At 43.8% G+C, this 20,136-nt stretch overlaps 1 pseudogene; it reads right to left on the bottom strand.

Moving 5' to 3' along the window:
- Nucleotides 1-388: 388 nt before the first annotated feature.
- Nucleotides 389-1,104, bottom strand: LOC100398483 (AKT interacting protein pseudogene; annotated as a pseudogene).
- Between the last annotated feature and the right edge of the window lie 19,032 nt (nucleotides 1,105-20,136).

Here is a 20,136-nt window from a genome sequence, read left to right as displayed (position 1 = left end):
TACATCGTGTATATATACCACACATTTTAAAAATCCACTTATCCATTGATGGACAATTAGGTTGTGTGCATATCTGGAATGACTGTGAGAGTACAAACATCTCATCAATATACTGATTTCATTCCCTTGGATGTATACCCAGTAGTGGGATTGCTGGATCATATTGTAAGTCTATTTTTCATTTTCTGAGGAACCTCCATCCCGTTTTCCAAAATAGCTCTACTACTAAGTCAGAAAAATACTTAAGCCTCAAGGTCCCCAAAATTTGGAGTACTGAACTAGATAACCACCCTAAGACACTTCTGACAGAAGTAATGCATTACTTAGAGAGAGGTTTCCAAAACCTGCTGTTAGAACCTATGCATACATGGAAAACACTGGCAGTCAGTCATTGTTCACACAGCTTTACTCTTCAGGCAGTCCTCTGCCATTGGTCAGCTTGAACTAGGCCAGAGTCCAACAGGAAAGTGCATGGTGCCCCAGATTCACCATCTCTTAAGTCGCCACTGTTTTCTCTTCTTTACTGAAAGGCTGTACTGAGCCAGGCTTTACCCATGGCAGGCCAGCAACATGAACACTTACATTGTGCTGTTCCTCAGGCTTTTTCTGAGTCAGCATCTTTTCTCTGGCTTCATCATGTACAGAAGGATTCCATGGAGAAAAGCTAATTGCATAGGGGTCTTCTATTTTAGGCTGGTCAAACAAACGAGCAGTGCATACCTTAACGCCATCAACAACTTTACTTTTAAAAAGCTGAACATCTTTTTCATACAGTACTGCAGCCTCTGGGTTCAGGGGGCTTGCTGTATCAATCTTGTAGAAAACTCTCCTTGCATACATTAATACCTGCCAAATATGATTATGGTTCCGCCTCCATTTTGCAAATGCTCTCTTCACATCCAGCTCACCTGAGGTGGGATCCACTAGCGGGTGAAAGACAGGAATATCAAACACCAAGCGTGGACAGTCACCATCTGGATAGTTATCAGGGATGTAAACTGTGAACTTAAATACGCCATCTTGGTAAAGTCCATGCCATATGAATTGGTGGTATGGTAAATACCACCAATAGGGTTCCCTTTTCTCCATGTCCTTACCAACACTTATCTTTGATAATGGTCAATCCAACAGGTATGAGGTGACTTCTTATTGTGATTTTAATGTGCATTTCTCTGATAATTAGCAACATTGAGCATTTTTCATATATCTTCTGGCCATTGTGTATCTTCTTTTGTACAATGTCTACTTATGTCCTTTGCCCATTTTTAATAGGATTATCTGTTTTCTTGTTATTTTTGAGTTCTTCGTATATTTTGGATATAGCCCCTTATCTAATGTATGATTTGCAAATATCTTCTCCCAGCCTGTGGGTTGTCTCTTCATTTTATTAGTGATTTCCTTTGCTGTGTGTAAGTTTTTTAGTTTGATGCAATCCTATTTGTCTATCTTTTGGTCCTTTTTGCTTTTGTCACCTGTGTTTCTGGGGTCATATCCAAGAAATCACTGCCCAAACTTAATGTCAGGAAGCTTTTCCTATATGTTTCTTTCTAGTAGTTTTACAGTTTCAGGTCTTATGTTTAAGTTTTCAATCCATTTTGAGTAAAAAATACATATATAGTTTTGTTTTGTTTTATTTCAAGACAGAGATTTGCTCTGTCTCCCAGGCTGGAATGCAGTGGTGTGATCTCAACTCACTGCAACCTCTGCCTTCTGGGCTCAAATGATTCTCCTGTGTCAGCCTCCTGAGTATCTGGGATTACAGGTGCCTACCACCAGGCTCAGCTAATTTTGTATTTTTAGTAGAGACGGGATTTCATCATATTGGCCAGGCTGGTCTTGAACTCCTAACCTCTTGATCCACCTGCCTTGGCCTCCCAAAGTGCTGGGATTATAGGCATTAGCCACTGTGCTCAGCCACATATATAGTTTTTAAAGTCTTCACATTAATAAGAGAAAGAGGGCAAAAGATATGAACAGAATAATGTAGTTTTATGTGTGTGTATATATATATGCACACACATAAATATATACTCACACATATATACATATACACACATATATACATGTATATACACACACACATACACATATGATTCTCGGTCTCACTAGTAAATTGAAGAAATTTAAATTAAAACAACAATGAAATATCATTTTATGGACATTATTCCAGCAAACGTTAAAAGGCTGACAACACCAGGTATTGTTCAGGGTTTGGAAAAACAGATCTCTAATTATACTTCTGGGAACGTGCTTTGGGGAGCAATTTAGCCATATTTAACAATATTGAAGTAAAGCACATTCTATGGCCCAACAGGGCAATTTTGCATTTTTCAGAAAGAGTCTTTTACAAGAATATTTATCTGTGCCGTCGTTTTTAATAGCTAAAAGTTAGAAATTACTTCAGTGCTCCTAAACAAAAGAAGAAATAAATAAATTGTAGTGTAGTAACACAATGCAATGTCATGTAGCAAATAGAATCAACTAGAGCTACAACTATCAAAATGGAAAATTATAGAATATGCATAGTAAGATACCATTTCTGTAAACTTTGAAAATATGCAGAACAACACCACATATTGTTTATGATGCATACATATGTAGCAATAGTATGAAACTATGCATGAGAATGAAAAACACTGAATTGAGGGTGGTGTTTGTCTCAGGAGAGGGAGGAAAAAGAACGAGATCAACCAGGAGCATACACAGCTTCAATTATATCGGAAATATTTTACTTACTTTTAAAAGAACTGAAGCAAAAAGAAAATCTGTCCTTTGTTAATTCACCAGATTAACAAATTAAGGTAGAAAACCCATGCAATCATCTCAATAGATTTAGAATGAGCATTTGATGAAATTCGGCAACACTAATTCATGATTTTTTATTGAAAAAAAAACTGAAACTAAGAAGAGAAACTTAATAAGAATTACCTGCCAAAAACCAATAGCAAATATCATGTATGATGGTGAAATGTTGGAAGTACTTCTTTCAAAGTCTAGAACAAACTAGAATATTGCAGTGCAACATGACTAGTGTGCATAGGAGTGGGGGAGGAGGGAGGAAGAGGGAAAGGAAAACAAATTTAAGAAACACCGAGACAACTTTTCATGCGTATCAGATTGGCAAACATTAAAATCACTAATAACACCACAGAGTTTGACAGAGTTTGGAGGATGGAAGCATCAGGAACTTTTCCTGTTGGTGAAACTATAAACAGGCATATCACTTTGAAGAGTAAATTATCAACATCTGGTGAACTTGAAGATGTGTACATAATATTGTCCAGCAATTCCACTTTTAGATAATGTAACTGAGAAAGTTAGGAAGCATCCTAAATGTCCCTGAACAGAGAATAAGTAAGTCATGAACTACCATATAGCTTTCGAAACAAATGAACTGTTTTCCTGTGTAGAGGGGGTTAAATCTCAAAATGTAACATTAAATGAGAAACATCGGTTACAAAAGGACAAAGTCAGTACAATACAATTAACGTCAGTTGTATTACTACATATTGTCATGGTTATACATATATGCATGAAATGTATAAAAACTGGTATAGAGTGACTTTTAGAAACTTGAAGCAAATTTCCTTTAAGGAAGAAAAGAAACATGGGGGCTTTTAGCTGTATCTGTGATATTTCTTTAGAAAAAGAAGTGAAGTCTACAACAAATACAGCAAAATATTAACCTTTTATATCCAGATGGTGCAATATGAATTTCTACTGTATTACTTTTACCTTTATTTCTTTATGTCTGAAACACAGAATTCGCCAGGCGCAGTGGATCACGCCAGTAAGCCCAGAAATTTGGGAGGCTGAGGTTGGCGGATCATGAGGTCAGGAGATCGAGACCATCCTGGACAACATGGTGAAACCCCATCTCTACTAAAAATACAAAAATTGTCAAACATGGTGGCGCACACCTGTAATCCCAGCTACTCGGGAGGCTGAGGCAGGAGAATCACTTGAACCAGGGAGTCAGAGGTTGCAGTGAGCTGAAAATGTGCCACTGCACTTCAGTCTGGTGACAGAGCAAGACTTTGTTTCAAAAAAAAAAAAAAAAAAAGAAATATAGAAATCCCACCTTATCCCAGGGGGATACATTCCAAGACCCCCAGTGGATGCCTGAAACCATATATAATACCAAATCCCAAATACATTATGCGCAATTTTTTCCTTCTTCACAATTTCACATATAGAAGATTCACTCTTACTAGGGATCTTTGCAACCTCAGCATACAATTTTTTTTCTTCCCTTATTAAGTCAAGAACTTTCATCTTTTCACTTAAAGAAGTGCTTTATGGCTTCTCTGTGGCATATTCAAATTGCCCACATCACTACTCTAGTACTTTGGGGCCATAATTAAGTAAAATAAGGGTTACCTGAACCCAAGCGTTGCCATACCCAGTCAATCAGATAAACCAAGACAGCTGCTGATTGGCTAACAGGTAGATAGCACATACCCACAGATACTCTGCAAAAAGGGATGATTCCCACCGGGGACAGAAAAAAGCAAGACGACTACTCCAAATGGCATGCAATTTAAACATATGAATTGTTTATTTCTGAGTTTTCCATTTAATAGTTTCAGACTGTGGTTGACCTCAGGTAAGTGAAATCCTAGAAAGTGGAATTGCCAATAAAGGAGGATTCCTGTGTTTATTAAATGATTAATTTCAAAATGATGAAAGCTCCTGGTACAGTGGAATCTCAGAATTGGAAGAAAACTCAGAAGCTGTCTAATTAGTTGTGTCATTTCTCAAGAGTCCCCCAGCCTTGGCTTTCATGACCCTCGTGACGGGGAGCTCACTACCTATTAGGTAGCTTCAGTTCTGGTCAGGTTTCCCTGTTAAAACAAACACTCTCATATTGAGCCAAAATCTATCTCCTTTTATTCCCCAGGCCCAGCTTAAGGGTTTTAGCTTCGCCTTCACAGACCTGCCTGGGAGCCTGCAGCCTGAGACTCTGGCCCTGGTTGTGTCCTCACCTCCTGGATAAAATTTTCCAATCTCTTGCTCTCATTTCTCCATTTACCAATTACATGATTTGAATGGTCACTCAAGGCTCTAACAGCCAAGAATTCTGTAAGATTAATACTTTTCCAAAACATGGGCACAGCAGGGCCTTCTCTAAAAAAGAATTTTTAAAAAATAAAATTCATCTCTTGAAAAGCAAGCATATTTCTTAAAACAAGGCTTAACTTTCTGTCTTAAAACTTGCCTGGCAAGACTGTACCATTCAGTAAGGCTGTGCCATTCGGCAAAACTAGAAATGCACTGCTCTTCACAAACAGAAGAGGCCTGGCCAGGGCATGGAGGGGAGCTGCCCGAGACTGAGAGCCAACCTCCCCAGGCTAGCGCTCACAGTTTCCCAGAGCCACACGCATCCCAGGCCCAGTGTGGCTCAGAGGAGAGGAGCCCCATCAGTGTCACCTCAGGGGAAGCCTTGTAGCTGGCCTCCTGGGAAACAACGGGGAAGAAATCATTCAACCTGCCCCTTCTCCACCTATGGAAACCCTTCACATCATTCAAGACCCAAGCTTCTGCCTCTCCGAGGCTGGCCGACGTCTCCTGCAAGAAAATGAACCCTCTTTCCACAAGCTGTTTTTTATATTTCTGATAGAAGTGAAATTTTTTCCTTAATCAACTCTCATGTCTTGCTTTCTATGTATTAGGCACTTCTAAGCACTTTATATATGCGGATTTATCTAGATAGAAGCTAGTTGAATCTCCATTTTACAGATGAAAAGCTAAGGCACAGAGCAGTTGAATCACCTATCCAAGCTCACACAGCTAGTTTTTAGCAGAGCCGGAGTTTGAATCTGGACAATCTGGTCCCAGAGTACATGTTTTTCTTCCTGCGTGCTAGGCTCCAACTCGCGTTTGAGTTGTTCATGCATGTGTCTTACCTACCCCGGTAATTCATCTGTTTTGTAACCTGCTTTTCTCACTTAAAACTTAATCATGGACATCTTTCCATGCCATTAAATATTATTCCACAACATTATTCTTTAATGACTGCCCTAGAAATCCACTACGCTATAGAACCAGCTCAAATGTCAGACATGTAAGTTGCTTTTGCTTTTTCACTGCGTCAACAATGTTTTGGTAAATACACTTATAATTAAATCTCTGCATACATCTCTGTTTCTTTAGGATCTGTTCCAGAAGGAACTGCTGGATCAAAGCATATATGTACTTTTAAGGCTTCTGATACATATTGCCAAATTACCCCTGGAAGGACTTACCAGCAGTGAATGGGAGAATGTGTTCCCCAAGGTCCCGATCCACCCAACCATAATCACACAATAAGGAAGTAAGGGGGATGGGGAAGGTATACTATTGTTTTAATTTGTTTAGAAGAAAAACTTGCTTATTTCCTTGTGATTATTTGTATTGTTTCTTTTATACACATCCTTTGTTTATTATCAAATCAGCATGCTTTTTTCCTTTTTGTGTGCAAGAAGAGAAAGAGAGAAACACTTAGAAGAAAACAAGCCATACTTCGTTCCTCCTCAATGGGCAGAGACAGGAGCTAAGAATGTAACATACGCTTGCAGACTTTTATTAGAAACTTGAGCAAAAATTAACTTTAAGCAAATTCCCTGCCCCTACCAGCTTCTGGGATCTGAGTGGCAAGAATGCCCCAGGCAGTGAACCTACCTGTCCTGCGCAATGCCTGCCAGGCTATGTAATGGGTGGGTGTCCAAGTCTAGACACAGGGGTCAGAACAGTACCCAGGCCAAACCCCAGCTCTACTGCTCACAAACGTGGGACCTTAAGCAAGTTGTTTGACCCCTCCCTGCCTCCATTTCTCCATTTGTAAAATGGGAATAATAATGACAATGCTTTATTTGGCTGCTGTGAGGGTCATAGAGGTGCATATGTAGAGCATTTAAACCACCTGGCACGCATTAAGAACCATTAACTATTAGCTATTACTACTATTGTTTCATTCAAGATTTTCTCTGGATATAGCTACCCTGCCTCCATTCTTTTATAATTCACACTGGAGGAGGATTTCCTTTGGGCATGTTTTATTTATTTATTTTTTTGTCTACAAATAAAAACAACTATTTGAATATTTTAATTCACTCATTCAGCATATTCGAACCCCACTATGTAGTGGGACTTATGCTGGATGTGAAGATGAAATATAATTCCTGCCTTCAAAGAATCCTTGAATGAGACAAAGAAAACAATATGTACACCAAGACTGCAGCATCAGGTAGACTAGGAGGAGCAGGCCCAGATGTGGGACACCTCTTACATGCCACTTTAAAACACCTCCATATCCCTGTCCCTCCAGCCACCACAGAGTGACTGGCTCTGTCTGCACAGGCTTTAGTCAGCCTCTCGCAGATGCAACCTGACAGAGCCACATCTGAGGCTATGACACGTGCCTCTCACTTTCTGCCTGAGGCTTCTGTGAAGTCCCAGGGAGAATTTCAGACAGAACCCACTGGGAATGCACTTGCGCAATGTGGAAGGGGAGGTAGGTAACACCTGTGGGGTCACCTCTCATTCTCCCAGGCAAACAATCCTAAGGCTCATTTCTTAAGGCTTGGAATGGTGGCCAGCTGAGTACCCCGTCCTTGTATTGACCATCCTCCTTTCCTGCCTCATCCCCCTAGGCCCTCACACTTGCTCCCTGGCACCACTTTCCAAGTAAATTAAACATATACAAGTGCTGTTTCAGGGGCATCTACGTTAAAAGAGGTGCTAAGAGAGACACAGCTAAAGGGCTGTGGGAATTCAGGGGAGGACAATCAGGGTAGGCTCCCTGGAAAAGGTGGCATTTGGATGGAGCCTTGAAGCCTGACCATGCCTTGACAGGAGGAAACGTATGAACAAAGTCTTGGATGCAGAAATTCTCAGGGTACAAATGGGGAAGGTGGGGCTTAGAGTCTGTGAGACAGTATGTGAATAAAAGATTTGAGGCGAGAGGAAGAAGCAAGAGTCACACCTTGAAGCGCTTTGAATGTTAGGTAAGGGCTAATATCAGTGGACTTCCCTGAAGGCAGCAGGTGACAATGGGGCCAGTTCTGGGTTTTAGAACACCCTTAAAGCTGTGATGCAGGATGTGGGGAACACGAGTAAAAGTAAGCATTGGCCGGATATGAATGTGGAAGGGAGTAAACCAGCCCAGAGGTTCTTGGGTGGAGTCTGAAGTGAGTCTGGGTTGGGGAGACAGAAATGGGGCTGTGAAGTAGGTTCAATGTTCGCTGGTTACCAACTTATCTGAATCCGGTGAGATAGAACAATCACACACATGACTTCCAGGTTCCATGAAGCGGGGTTATGACTTACAGATAGGCAGCAAGGGACAACCGAAGCCTAGAATTCCCCGGGAGCTGGTCCCAGGCTCAGAAAGCTGCCCAGGGTGGGTGGAGTCTCTACTGCATGTGCCCCACTTGCACCGCAGCCCACAGGCCCCAGAAAGCAAATCCACCCTGGGTCTTATACCCCAGGGAGATGTGAGTCACTGGAAAAAAGCACTGAAGAACATCCTGTCTCTAGGGGAAAGTTGGAACAGAGCCCAGACTCTTCTGGCCAATCCTTTCCCATCTCAGGACGTTACATTCTCAGCACATTCTACAGTTATTCTTGAGAGCCATACGTGAGAAAGGAAGGAGAACTGGGCTGGTTCCAGGACACCCAGAGACTTGTCCTGCTGGGACAAGTGGGAAAGCTAGAGGTGGCATCTACAAGACTTAATGGAACCAGGGTTGAGGGAGAGAATAACACTCTGTAGTGTGCTTTGTCAAAGGTCATTATTTGCCTGTTTTAATTAAGATGCTCTGTATTGAATCATGCCATTTCTATCCATGAGCAAAGAATCTTTATGTTTCCCAGTGGTACAAGGCGCAGTCCATCTAATCTAACAAATTGATGCTTTTAACAATGATGTGAACTGATTCCGAAATTACTCCCTCAGCCAGACCACAGGCTCCTAAGAAGTGCTGGGCCCAGGTGCTGTGCAGACATGGTATGAGGCTTGTGTGGCTGAGAACTCTTCTGTTCACAATATTTGTTGAAATAAAGCAGCCAATTAATGCTAGTTGCTGTAACAAGCATCCCCAGATTATCAGTGGCTTAATGCAATAAGAGGTTACTTCATACTTACACAAAATCTAAGGCAGATGTTCCCTTTGGTCATCTGTCCTGGGGAGCTCAGCACCGGGCGACGCCTAGGGAATTTCAGGTGTTTTCATCAGTGCTTTTCTCAGAGTCCTTCACTAGACCCTTTGCATCAGGTTGAAGAATGAAGGGAGAGATGGAGTGTGAAGAGTTGAATGGCCCTGCTTAACTGCTTTGGTCCAGAAGAGACACATATCACTTCCACTCACATTCCACTGCAAAAGGGAGTCACAGAAATGCAAGCAAGGTTGCGAATTGCAGTCCCTGGCTGGGCAGCTGCTTCCTAAGGCAGCTCTCTGCTATGGAAGAGGAGTGCAAGTCTTTGGTGTTTCACTGTCATCTCTGCAGTGAACAGAACAGTGAACAGATCTTACATCCCAGTGGGGACCACAGACAAGAAGCTATGAAAAGGAATGTGCCAGAGAAAGTGCGTTAGGGTGGGTGAGCCTGGAGCGGGAGTGTGGTCAGGGAAGGCTTCTTGGAAGAAGGTGCATCTAAGCTGAAACCTAAAGGGTGCATGGAGTTAATCAGGGAGAGATGGAAGAGAGTGTTCCAACCAGAGGAGACGGAGTGTGCAGAGAAGACCTAGAACAAACAAAGATGCCGTCTTCTAGAACTGAAAGAAGTCCAGGGAAAACTGTGAGGAAGGGGAAGCATGAGAAGGAGCTGGAGAGGTTAGGGAGGGGCCAGCCCACTCATTCATGCCTTCTTTCCCTCGATCAGCGGATACTCACCACAGTTCTGGTATATGCCATTATTATGGGCAATGGGGCTAAAGCAGGGGGTAAAATAAAGTCCTAAGGATCGTGGACTTTTTGAGCCAGAGTAAGGAGATACCCCGAAGGATATTCTGATTTGGGCATCAGAAAGCCAAAGCATCTAGGGTGGGGATCGGGGGAGGCTGTAGCCCTGCTGTCCGCCGGTGCTTGCATCCCTGCATGTGCAATGGAGCCACTGGGGCCACAGTCTGGAATTGGCCGCTGTGTGTGGATTCAATTTCCAGCATTTTGGGCAGCTGCCCTTTGTGGTGGATGGATTGTTTGCTCGGCCATATGTTGTAATCATTTCTGATCTTTTGCTTTATTGTGTCAAAGATAAACACCGCTTGGCTGATTCCCCCGGGAGCGGGACGCCTGTTCCGCAGGGCTTTGTGAGCCGCTGCCTCACACTTGAAACAACCTGTTATTTCCTCCTGTGAAAGAGGCTCATAAAATGATAGATGAATCTCCAGCAACTATAATACCTTCCTAATGGTTAGAGAAACTGGAGCCATATAGCAGGGGCACAGTCTAGAAGAAAAATAGGAGAGTTAGAAAGACAAGCTTTAAAATATAATGGCGTCGTAATGGGCAAAATGAAACACACGATGCTGTTAGAATTCTGCCCCCTGCATCTTCAGCATAGCATTAGCTGGAGAGCAGCCCCCTCTGTCAAGAGACCCTTCTTTCCCCAGGGTGGATGCCTTAACAGTGTTTGTTGAGTGACTGAACAATGGTAGTGTTTGTTGAATGACAAAATCCACAGATATTGTTTACTGTACCAGTGATGGATAAGTTCCTAAACATAGTATTGAGACCCCTAAAGGCACTGGAGAAATATGTGCTATTAAACAAACAGATGATTCTAAATGCTCAACCCACAGGGAACTATGGGTATTTACCATGCTGCAGGTCCTATGTCAAGCACGCTGGGAAGAATAGCTCACTGACCTGAAAAGCCACACAGCTAAGGGGTGAGAGATGTGGTCATTGTAATTATAAGCATGAAGATGAAAGACACTGAACCCCAAAATATGCATATATGCAAAATAATGTTCCAAGGAAAAGAAGAGAAACTAAATTGTTTTCCCCTGACCGCAGCCAACTCCAAATGTCCCATAGTAATGGCTGCAAGGTGTCGCTTTGAATTCTATTCAACCCAATCATGCAGATTGCATTTCCCCAAAAAAGATGGCCACAATCATGTCTTACCTCCCACATGCTCTTCTACAGTATGACCTATTACTCTTTTGTCAAAATATGGAGGGAGGACAGGCATGGTGGCTCATATCTATAATCCCAGTGTTTTGGGAGGCCAAGGTGGGAGGATTGCTTGAGCCCAGGAGTTTGAGCACAGCCTGGGCAACACAGTGAGATCCCATCTCTACATAAAATACAAAAATTAGCTGGACATAGTGGTGTGTGCCTGTAATACACACACACATACACACACACACACACACACAGTGGATGGAGACTAATTCCCTTTGTCTTGAATCTGAGTGTGCTATGTTATGGTTTGAATGCGTCTCCAAAATTCAGGTGTTACTAATAGTTGTGATAGTTGTGACAGTATTGAGAGGGGGCCCTTTCAAAGATGTTTAAGCTGTGAAGCTTTCTCCCTTGTGATTAGGTGGCCTTATTAAAGGGCTTGAAGTCAGGAGTTTGTCCCTTTTGCCGTTTGGTCTTCTGCCATGTGAGGATACAGTGTTCCTTCCCTCTGGAGCATGTGGCATTCAAGACACCATCTTGGTGTGGAGAAAAAAGAACCCTTGTGACTGTTGGTGGGAATGTAAATTAGTACAACCACTATGGAGAACAGTTTGGAGGTTCTTTAAAAGACTGAAAATAGAGCTACCATATGATCCAGCAATCCCACTGCTGGGTACATACCCCACAGAAAGGAAATCAGTATATTGAAGAGATATCTACACTTCCATGTTTATTACAGCACTATTCACAATAGTCAGGATTTGAAGCAACCTATATGTCCATCGATAGATGAATGGATAAATAAAATGGTACTTACACACAATGGAGTGCTATGCACCCACAAAAAAGAATGAGATTCCATCATTTGCAATAACATGGATGAAACTGGAGGACATTGTGTCAAGTGAAATAAGCCAGGCACAGAAAGACACACATTGCATTGTTCTCACTTATTTGTGGGAGCTAAAAATTAAAACAATTGAACTCATGGGGATAGAGAATAGAAAGATGGTTACCAGAGGCTGGAAAGGGTAGTGGGAGGACAGGTGGGATGGTTGATGGGCTTAAAAAAAAAAAAATGAATGAATGAATAAGACCTAGTATTTGATAGTACAACAGGGGACTATAGTCAATAATAAATTAATTATATAATTTAAAGTAACTATAATAGTATAACTGGATTGCTTGTAACACCAAAGGATAAATGCTTGAGGGGATGCTTACCCAAAGTTCCATGATGTGATTATTGCATGCTACATTCCTATATCAAAACATCTCATGTACCCCATAAATATATATAGCTACTATGCACCCACAAAAATTAAAAAAGGTTTGGCTGGGCACAATGGCTCATACCTGTAATCCCAGCACTTTGGGAGGGCAAGACAGGCAGATCACCCAAGGTTGGGGGTTCGAGATCAGCCTGACGAACATGGAGAAACTCCATCTCTACTAAAAATACAAAATTAGCCAGGCAAGGTGGCACATGCCTGTAATCCCAGTTACTCAGGAGACTTGAGGCAGGAGAACTGCTTGAACCCAGGAGGTGGAGGTTGTGGTGAGCCGAGATAGTGCCATTGCACTCTAACCTAGGCAACAAGAACAAAACTCTGTCTTAAGAAAAAAAAAATCATTAAAAAGCTTTTTAAAAAGTCATCATCTTAAAAGCAGAGATAAGATTCTCACCAGACAAGGAATCTACCAGCACCTTGATTTTGGACTTCCCAACCTCCAGAACTGTGAGAAATAAATTTCTGCCCTTTTTTCTTTTCTTTTTCTTCTTCTTTTTTTTTTTTTTTTTTTTTTTGTTTCTGATGGAGTTTCGCTCTTATTGCCCAGGCTGGATGGAAGTGGCACGATCTTGACTCTCTGCAACCTCCACATCCTGAGTTCAAAGAGATTCTTCTGCCTCAGCCTCCTGAGTAGCTGGGACTACAAGTATGCGCCACCATGCCTAGCTAAGTTTTGTATTTTTAGTAGAGACATGTTTTCATCATGTTGGCCAAGATGCTCTCGATCTCCTGACCTTGTGATCCACCCGCCTCGGCACCTGTTGATATTACAGGTGTGAGCCATTGTGCCCTGCCCAATTTCTGCCCTTTCTAAATTACCCAGTCTATGGCATTTTATTATAGCAGCACAGACAAAGACAGCTGGATAACTTCACCCCACAGTGAATGAGGGAAGTGATGCTGTCACTAAGCTCATGCAGCCCTGCTTTGTTCACTAGAACATTTGCTCATGGAGCCCTGAGCCACCAAGTAAGAAGCCCAGCTACCCTGAGGCCACCATGCTGTGAGGAAGCGAAGCCACATGGAAAAGCGTGTCCTTGTGTCATCCCAGCCCACCTGTGAGACCTGTGAGCAAATGAGCCTTCAGAGGACTCTAGCCCCAGCCTTTGAATGTTCCCAGCTGATGCTCCAGACATCATGGGGCAGAGCCAAGATACCCCTGCAATGTCCTGACCCACAGAATTTATGTGAATTATAAAACCTCCTGCATGATAAAACCCGCTATATTGGAGGAGAGGGGTAAACTCATTGCCCAGAGTTACGTGTGGCACTGAGTTATGTCCCCTCCCCAAATTTATACTTTGAAGTCCTAACCCCCAATACCTCAGAAGGTGACTGTGTTTGGAGATAGGGCCTTTAAGGAGGGGCTTACAGTAAAATGAGGTCATATGGGTGGGACCTAATATAACTGGTATCCCCAAAAAAGAGGAAATTTGGATACAGACACATACAGAGGGAAGACCATGTGATACACAGGAAGAAGATGACCATCTACAAGCCAAGGACAGAGGCTTGAGAAGGAAACAACCCTGCTAACACCTCCATCTCAGACTTCCAGCCTCCAGAACGGTGAGAAATGGATGGATATTGTTGAAACCACCAGTATGGTGTACTGTGTTACTGCAGCCTGAGCAGACGGGAATAGTAACCAGGACATGAGCTCACAGTTACAGGTCCTGACTCTAAGCCAGGCCCTGGGCTGGGGGCTGGGGATGCTGCCCTGACCTCAAGGAGCTCTCAGTGGGGAGGGGAAAGAGACACATAAATGAGCCATTAAAGAGGGTGAGGCCAGAGGATGGTATCTGGTTACCAACAGGAGGAAGGGGTTAGGGAATGCTTCGGGGAGGGGTGATGTTCCAACAGGACCTTAAAGGGTAATGAAGGCTCCCCACACAGAGAAGGCGAAAGGGGATCCCAGGCAGGGGGCTGGCTGAGCAATAGCACAGGAGTGTAGAAGGGTCTGGAGGTGAGGGCCAAGAAAAACAAAAAGCTCCAGGTGGTTCGTGGCAGAGTCCAGGGAGATGCTCTTGGCCGGAGGTGAGGGCTGGCTCACAAAGAGCCTTGAATGCCATGATCAGGGGTCTTCTGGGTGTGTTTGCTGGGTCCCCAAAGCTGGATAGTGCAGCATACAGCCATCTAGAGGGTGGTGAATGGAAATTTGGGCTTGAAATCAATGAAGGCAGGACATAAGCCTCCACCAGGGCCTGTTCACAGGGACGGGGGCGCAGTGGGAAAACCCAATCTGGCTGGGCTGCAGATCAAGCGTTCTGCCCAGGGCTCCCCAGCGGGCCGCAGGCGGGGGTGGTGCAGTGGGCAGGCCCAAGCCTCCATGAATATACATGATCCCGCCCTGGAAGCCCGGCTTCCTGTGGAGCGTTTACCACGCTTTATCTTGACAAGGTGATGTCCTTCAGTAGAGGACATTATATGGCTCTTAGTTCAGCAGTTCTGTCAAGTCTGAGGCAGGCATTTGATTTCCGCTTCATACATATGCTTAGGTGCTCAGAAAAGGCAGCAAGGAGAGGAGCGGTGAGGCCAGGGAGGGAGGTCAGCCCCAAGGAGGAAGCTGTGGGCTCTCCTCGGACTGCTTCCCCGGCTGGCTCTGACTTACAGCTGACTTTGGCCGCGCTGGCCGTGGGCTGCATGTTAACAGCCCTGACACTCATCCCAGCAATCTGGGGCCAACTGCCAGCCAACTTGTCCTGGCCCTGCCACTGGCCCTCTGGGTGACCGCTGGGTGACCACAGAGAAGGGTCTTTCCCTCTCTGGGTCACAGATCCCTCCTCTGACCAATGAAGGAATTGCATCAGTTGTCAATTCAAACTTTTTCTTTTTTTCCTTCTAAAGCAGCTAAACCCCGACTCCAAACAAAATTTACACAGAGCATAATAAAACTGCTGCAACTGAAACAAAATAGTCAGAAATCCTTTTCCTCTCCCCAGTCTCTGAGGCGGCCCTGAGATCCCCAGGCTGCACAGAGCTCAGACAAGAATCTGTGTTGGGCCTTTTCGGCATGCTCTAGGCCAACATTCTGGGACCTGAAAGCCCCTTGTTAATTTCAGAATGCTCCACTGACCCCATGCAGGAGGGTAATTGTGTTTTTAGTCCCCACCCCACCCCCGCCACCGCCATCAAGAACATTAATGTTTAACAGAAACAACTGTGGATTTGGCAACAGTTCAAGTATATTTGTATCTTGTTTATTACAGCATCTATATCCATTTTAAATAGCACTTCATGGAAATTAAAGATAAATTTATTCAGCCCACAGCGGCATTTCCTGAAGTGTGTTTCTCAGAACATGAGCCCTTCTAGGAGAGTAGTTATGAAAGCTTAGTGAGCATTAGAACCTTCTGGTGGGCTTGATCAAATCACAGATCTTTCAGGTCCTACTGGGGGACGTTCTGACGCAGGATATGAGCATCAGGGTGGAGAACAAGAGTCCCACTTTTAGGAAGCCCTTTAGGTGGTTCTAATGCCAGTGCTTTGGGAACTCACACTTTGAGATATGCTGCCCTAGATACTCTGTTTAAAAAAAAGGAAAAGGGGCCGGGCGCGGTGGCTCACGCCTGTAATCCAAGCACTTTGGGAGGCCGAGACGGGTGAATCACAAGGTCAAGAGATCGAGACTATCCTGGTCAACAAGGTGAAACCCTGTCTCTACTAAAAATACAAAAATTAGCTGGGCATGGTGGCACGTGCCTGTAATCCCAGCTACTCAGGAGGCTGAGGCAGGAGAATTGCCTGAACCCAGGAGACGGAGGTTGTGGTGAGCCAAGATCACGCCACTGCACTCCAGCCTGGGTAACAAGAGCAAAACTCCACCTCAAAAAAAAAAAAAGGAAAAGGAAGGCCTGGTACAGTAGCTATGCCTCTAATCCCAGCACTTTGGAAGGCCAAAGTGGGTGGATTGCTTGAGCCCCAAGAGTCAGAGACCAGCCCGAGCAACATGACGAGACCCCATCTCCACCAGAAAACAATACAGAAATTAGCTGAGCATGGTGGCACACGCCCTAGTCCTAGCTACTCAGTAGGCTGAGGTAGGAGGATCACCTGAGCCTGGGAGGTTGAGGCTGTAGTGAGCTACACTCATGCCACTGCACTCCAGCCTGAGCAACAGAGTGAGGCGCTGTCTCAAAAAGAATAAATAAGGTTGGTCGGGAAGAAAAGCAGCCTTTTTTGGTTAAGTAAAGTTAGGAAATTGCAAGCTCTCTGACCATCTTGAAGCTTTATAGTAGAATGATAAAAGATCTGAGGAGTCTGGCAGTTTCTAAACTTCTCTGACCACAGAAGTCTTTTTTTTTTTTTTTTTTTTTTTTTTTCCTAAGTACCAGCATTTAATTCTGGAATATGTTTTGAGAAAGGCTGGCTTATGGACAAGGTTTGATAATATACATATGAATGTGGGGTTCTTTACAATAATTTCTTGGCCTACTCAGTAGACGTTGATTCTTTTCTTCTGTTAGCTTGTTAGGGCTCCAAACCAAGGGGCAGTTCACAGGGAAAGAAGTCCACCAGGAAATACCTCATCTCTTTCTTCAGCAAAGAGCAAGGAAATAGCTGGCATCACAAATCCATCCATATCTTTCGTTTGACTTATAACCTATGAGAGAGGCATGTTACGGAGCCTCTCCCTGGCTTTATAGTGAGGCTGTCTGTACATAATAATGTAGAGCGTAAGGGCTTTGGAGTCCCATGGCTTTGGGGTTCCCACTTTCCAATTAATACCACCTGTGTGACATGAGCAAGACACAGCAACTCTCAGAGCCTCTACTTCCTTGTTCTCTAAAATGGGGATAATACGTAGCTAATAGTTTTATTATGAAGATGACAGGAGAGAACAGGCGCAAAGCATTGGGCGCACAGGAAGCACTCAGAAACAAGAGGGATGTGATTACCACTTATAGGATCAATGATAATATGAGCTTATATCTATGGGCAGATAAGGCTGGGACCTAGAAGAGGCGAAGCACACCCGCTGGGGATGCCTGGATTAAGGCAGTGGGCAATGATGTCTCTGTTATATGTTTGTGCTTTCTTACACTTTCTACTTCTAGACCATTCATTCTCAAACTTGCCTTTTAAATCACCTGTGGACCAGACCAAAGAAATCAGAATCTTCCAAGAACCAGGATTTTTGAAACTGTTGGTCCTAACTTCTCTGCTGAGTTCAAAGCCTGTGAATTTATTTATTTCACATCTCCTTTTGGAAAGCCCTTCCTCAGTATATCCAAAACTGACCTCCTGGTCTTCATCACAAATGTGGACCTCTCTCAGTGCTTCTACCTCCAATGAATGGCACCAGCCAACCAATTCTAATAGCCAGACACTCAGAAGTCCTCCTCTATCTCTCCCTTCCCATAGCCAACTCCTGTTGAGGGTTGAATGTGTCAACGTCTTCCCATCCTCATTACTATCTACCATTCAGTTCAAGCCACCAGCTTCTTTCACTTGGACCACTGCAATGGCTTCCTGGTTTATACACATCCACTTGGATGTGCCTCTGCCCATTCTCTTCACCAAACCCAAATCCAATCACAAATCCTCCTACCCTGGCTTCTCCCAGCACCAACCTGCCCTTCATTGTACCTGTTGGAGTGAGAGAGAGTAACAATTGTCTCTGTGACGACTTGTTTTTGTTTGCTTGTTTTGAGACAAGATCTTGCTCTGTTGCCCAGGCTGGTGTGCAGTGGCACAAACACGACTCACTGCAGCCTTGACCTCCCAGGCTCAAATGATCCTGCCACCTCAGCCTCTGGAGTGGCTGGGGCTGCAGGCAGGCGCCACCACACCTGGCTTGCTTATTTATTTCACACCTGGCTTGCTTATTTATTTATTTTTGTAGATACGGGGTCTCACTATGCTGCCCAGGCTGGTCTCAAACTCCTAGGCTCAAGCAATCCTCCCACCTCAGCTTCCCAAGGTGCTGAGATTGGAGACATGAGCCATCATGCCCGGCCACTATTCAATTGAGCCCCACACCCCACTGCTACCAGATTCTAAGTTCCTTGAAGTCAAGGCCTATTTCTGTCTTGCTTTCCATTGTTTTAAGTACATAAAAGGCACTGAATAAATGTTTGGGTACCATTCCAGCCACTCCATTAGAAATCCCTTTCCAGGGAATTTTTTCGCCTGCATTCTTACTGGTGGACTTTAATGAGGATTTCCAAAGAATGTGGAGTCGTAGGTATGAGTTTTAATTAACTCCAATAGGCATTTAATGTAGATTTAATAAGACAGTTATTGTATGTTAATTAAATGTCAACTGATTGCTAAAAGGTTTTTGCAATTATTGAAGTTTACTAATTATCTAATAGATAAATCAGTTTCCCATGTAAATAACTAGCATCTACATAAGCAATAAATACGCCATTAGATTCCACACATTAACATATTGAAATTAGAGGTTAGTCCCTCAGGGAATTCTAGAAACTGGTGTCCAATCCAGGGAGCGAAGGTATCAGTCGTCTCATAACTGTTATGCCCCATCCGTTGAGAGGCAGCAAGAAACAGAAGATGAACCTGCTCAAAGCCAGAGCTGGTTTTTGGAATGTTTACTCACCAGGCTTTCAAAGTCTGAAACTGAGAGCAGAGCAAGGGGTCTACTGTGCAAGGTCCCTTCATGGCCTTGAGGATCTGTCTTGCCAATTGTAAAAGGAGGAATCTGTGCGGCTCCCCAGCCCCTGGAGATCTGTGACCATTGCATGGCTCACACATGAGCGCCACTACAGTATCTACCATATAGTTCCCACCCTGGCACTCGACTCCATGACTCGTGGCCCAAGCCCTGTCTCTTCTGCCCATCACTGTGTAACGGTGGGAAAATCACTTCCCTCCCCCAGCCTCAGTTTCCCAATCCAGAAAACCCATCTCCCATGGTTGCACAGATATTTAATCTACTCATTCAGAAGCAAGAGACTGTGAATCTGAGTGAGGAGTGAAAACAGGAGGAGGAAGAGAGTGGAAAGCAACAGGGATGTTTCGAAAGTAAACTGGAAAATTGTCAGCTATCGTGTGCTGGATGCTGTGCTGGGCATTGTCAGATATTTTTTATTTAATTCTTAACTACTCTCCAGTTCGAGGTAGTTCAGATTATCTCCATTTTAGAGACAGGGAAAGAGATGTAGAGAGGCTAAGAAATTTGCAAACGGTTATAGGGTGAGAGAATGGTAAAGGCCCAGAGCTCAACTGCAATGCTTAGTGTCCCGCCTGACCTTTGCTCTGCCACCCGGGGTCACAGGAAGTTAAACTGAATCTCTCTAAATGCAGCTCTTCTGAAATGGGAATAAGAGCTAAATCCAAGCCAGCATTTACTACATTCCAGGCAGTATTTCTAAGCACTTTGCATGTATAATTTTTCCTAATTCTTGCAACAATCCTATGAGATAAGATAGGTCCTGTTATTTTACAGACAAAAAATAGGAAGCACAGAGGAATTCCATAACTTACTCAAGGTCACATAGCTGCTAAGGAGCAGAACCCAGAATCTGAACCCAAGCGAGCAGACTCTGTGCTAGGGCCAGGCCACCCTGAACACTTGCAGGGCACAAATGGAGGACCATGTATGTACCACAAGCCTAAACCACTAAAAAGTCCAAATATGTTGAATGAAAGACTTTAACAAATACGAATTCACAAGGACCTGCAAGGCCAGATTTGCATTTAGATCCTTAGACTCTGCAAATCTCCTCACTGGCCACAGCCCTTCTCTATTCACACAGTGCCCCAACACCTTC

Source organism: Callithrix jacchus, chromosome 7 (genome assembly GCF_049354715.1).
Source record: "Callithrix jacchus isolate 240 chromosome 7, calJac240_pri, whole genome shotgun sequence".
Lineage (NCBI taxonomy): Eukaryota > Metazoa > Chordata > Mammalia > Primates > Cebidae > Callithrix > Callithrix jacchus.
Note: the sequence above shows the minus strand (reverse complement) of the source record. Positions and strands in the feature narration are given on the sequence as shown.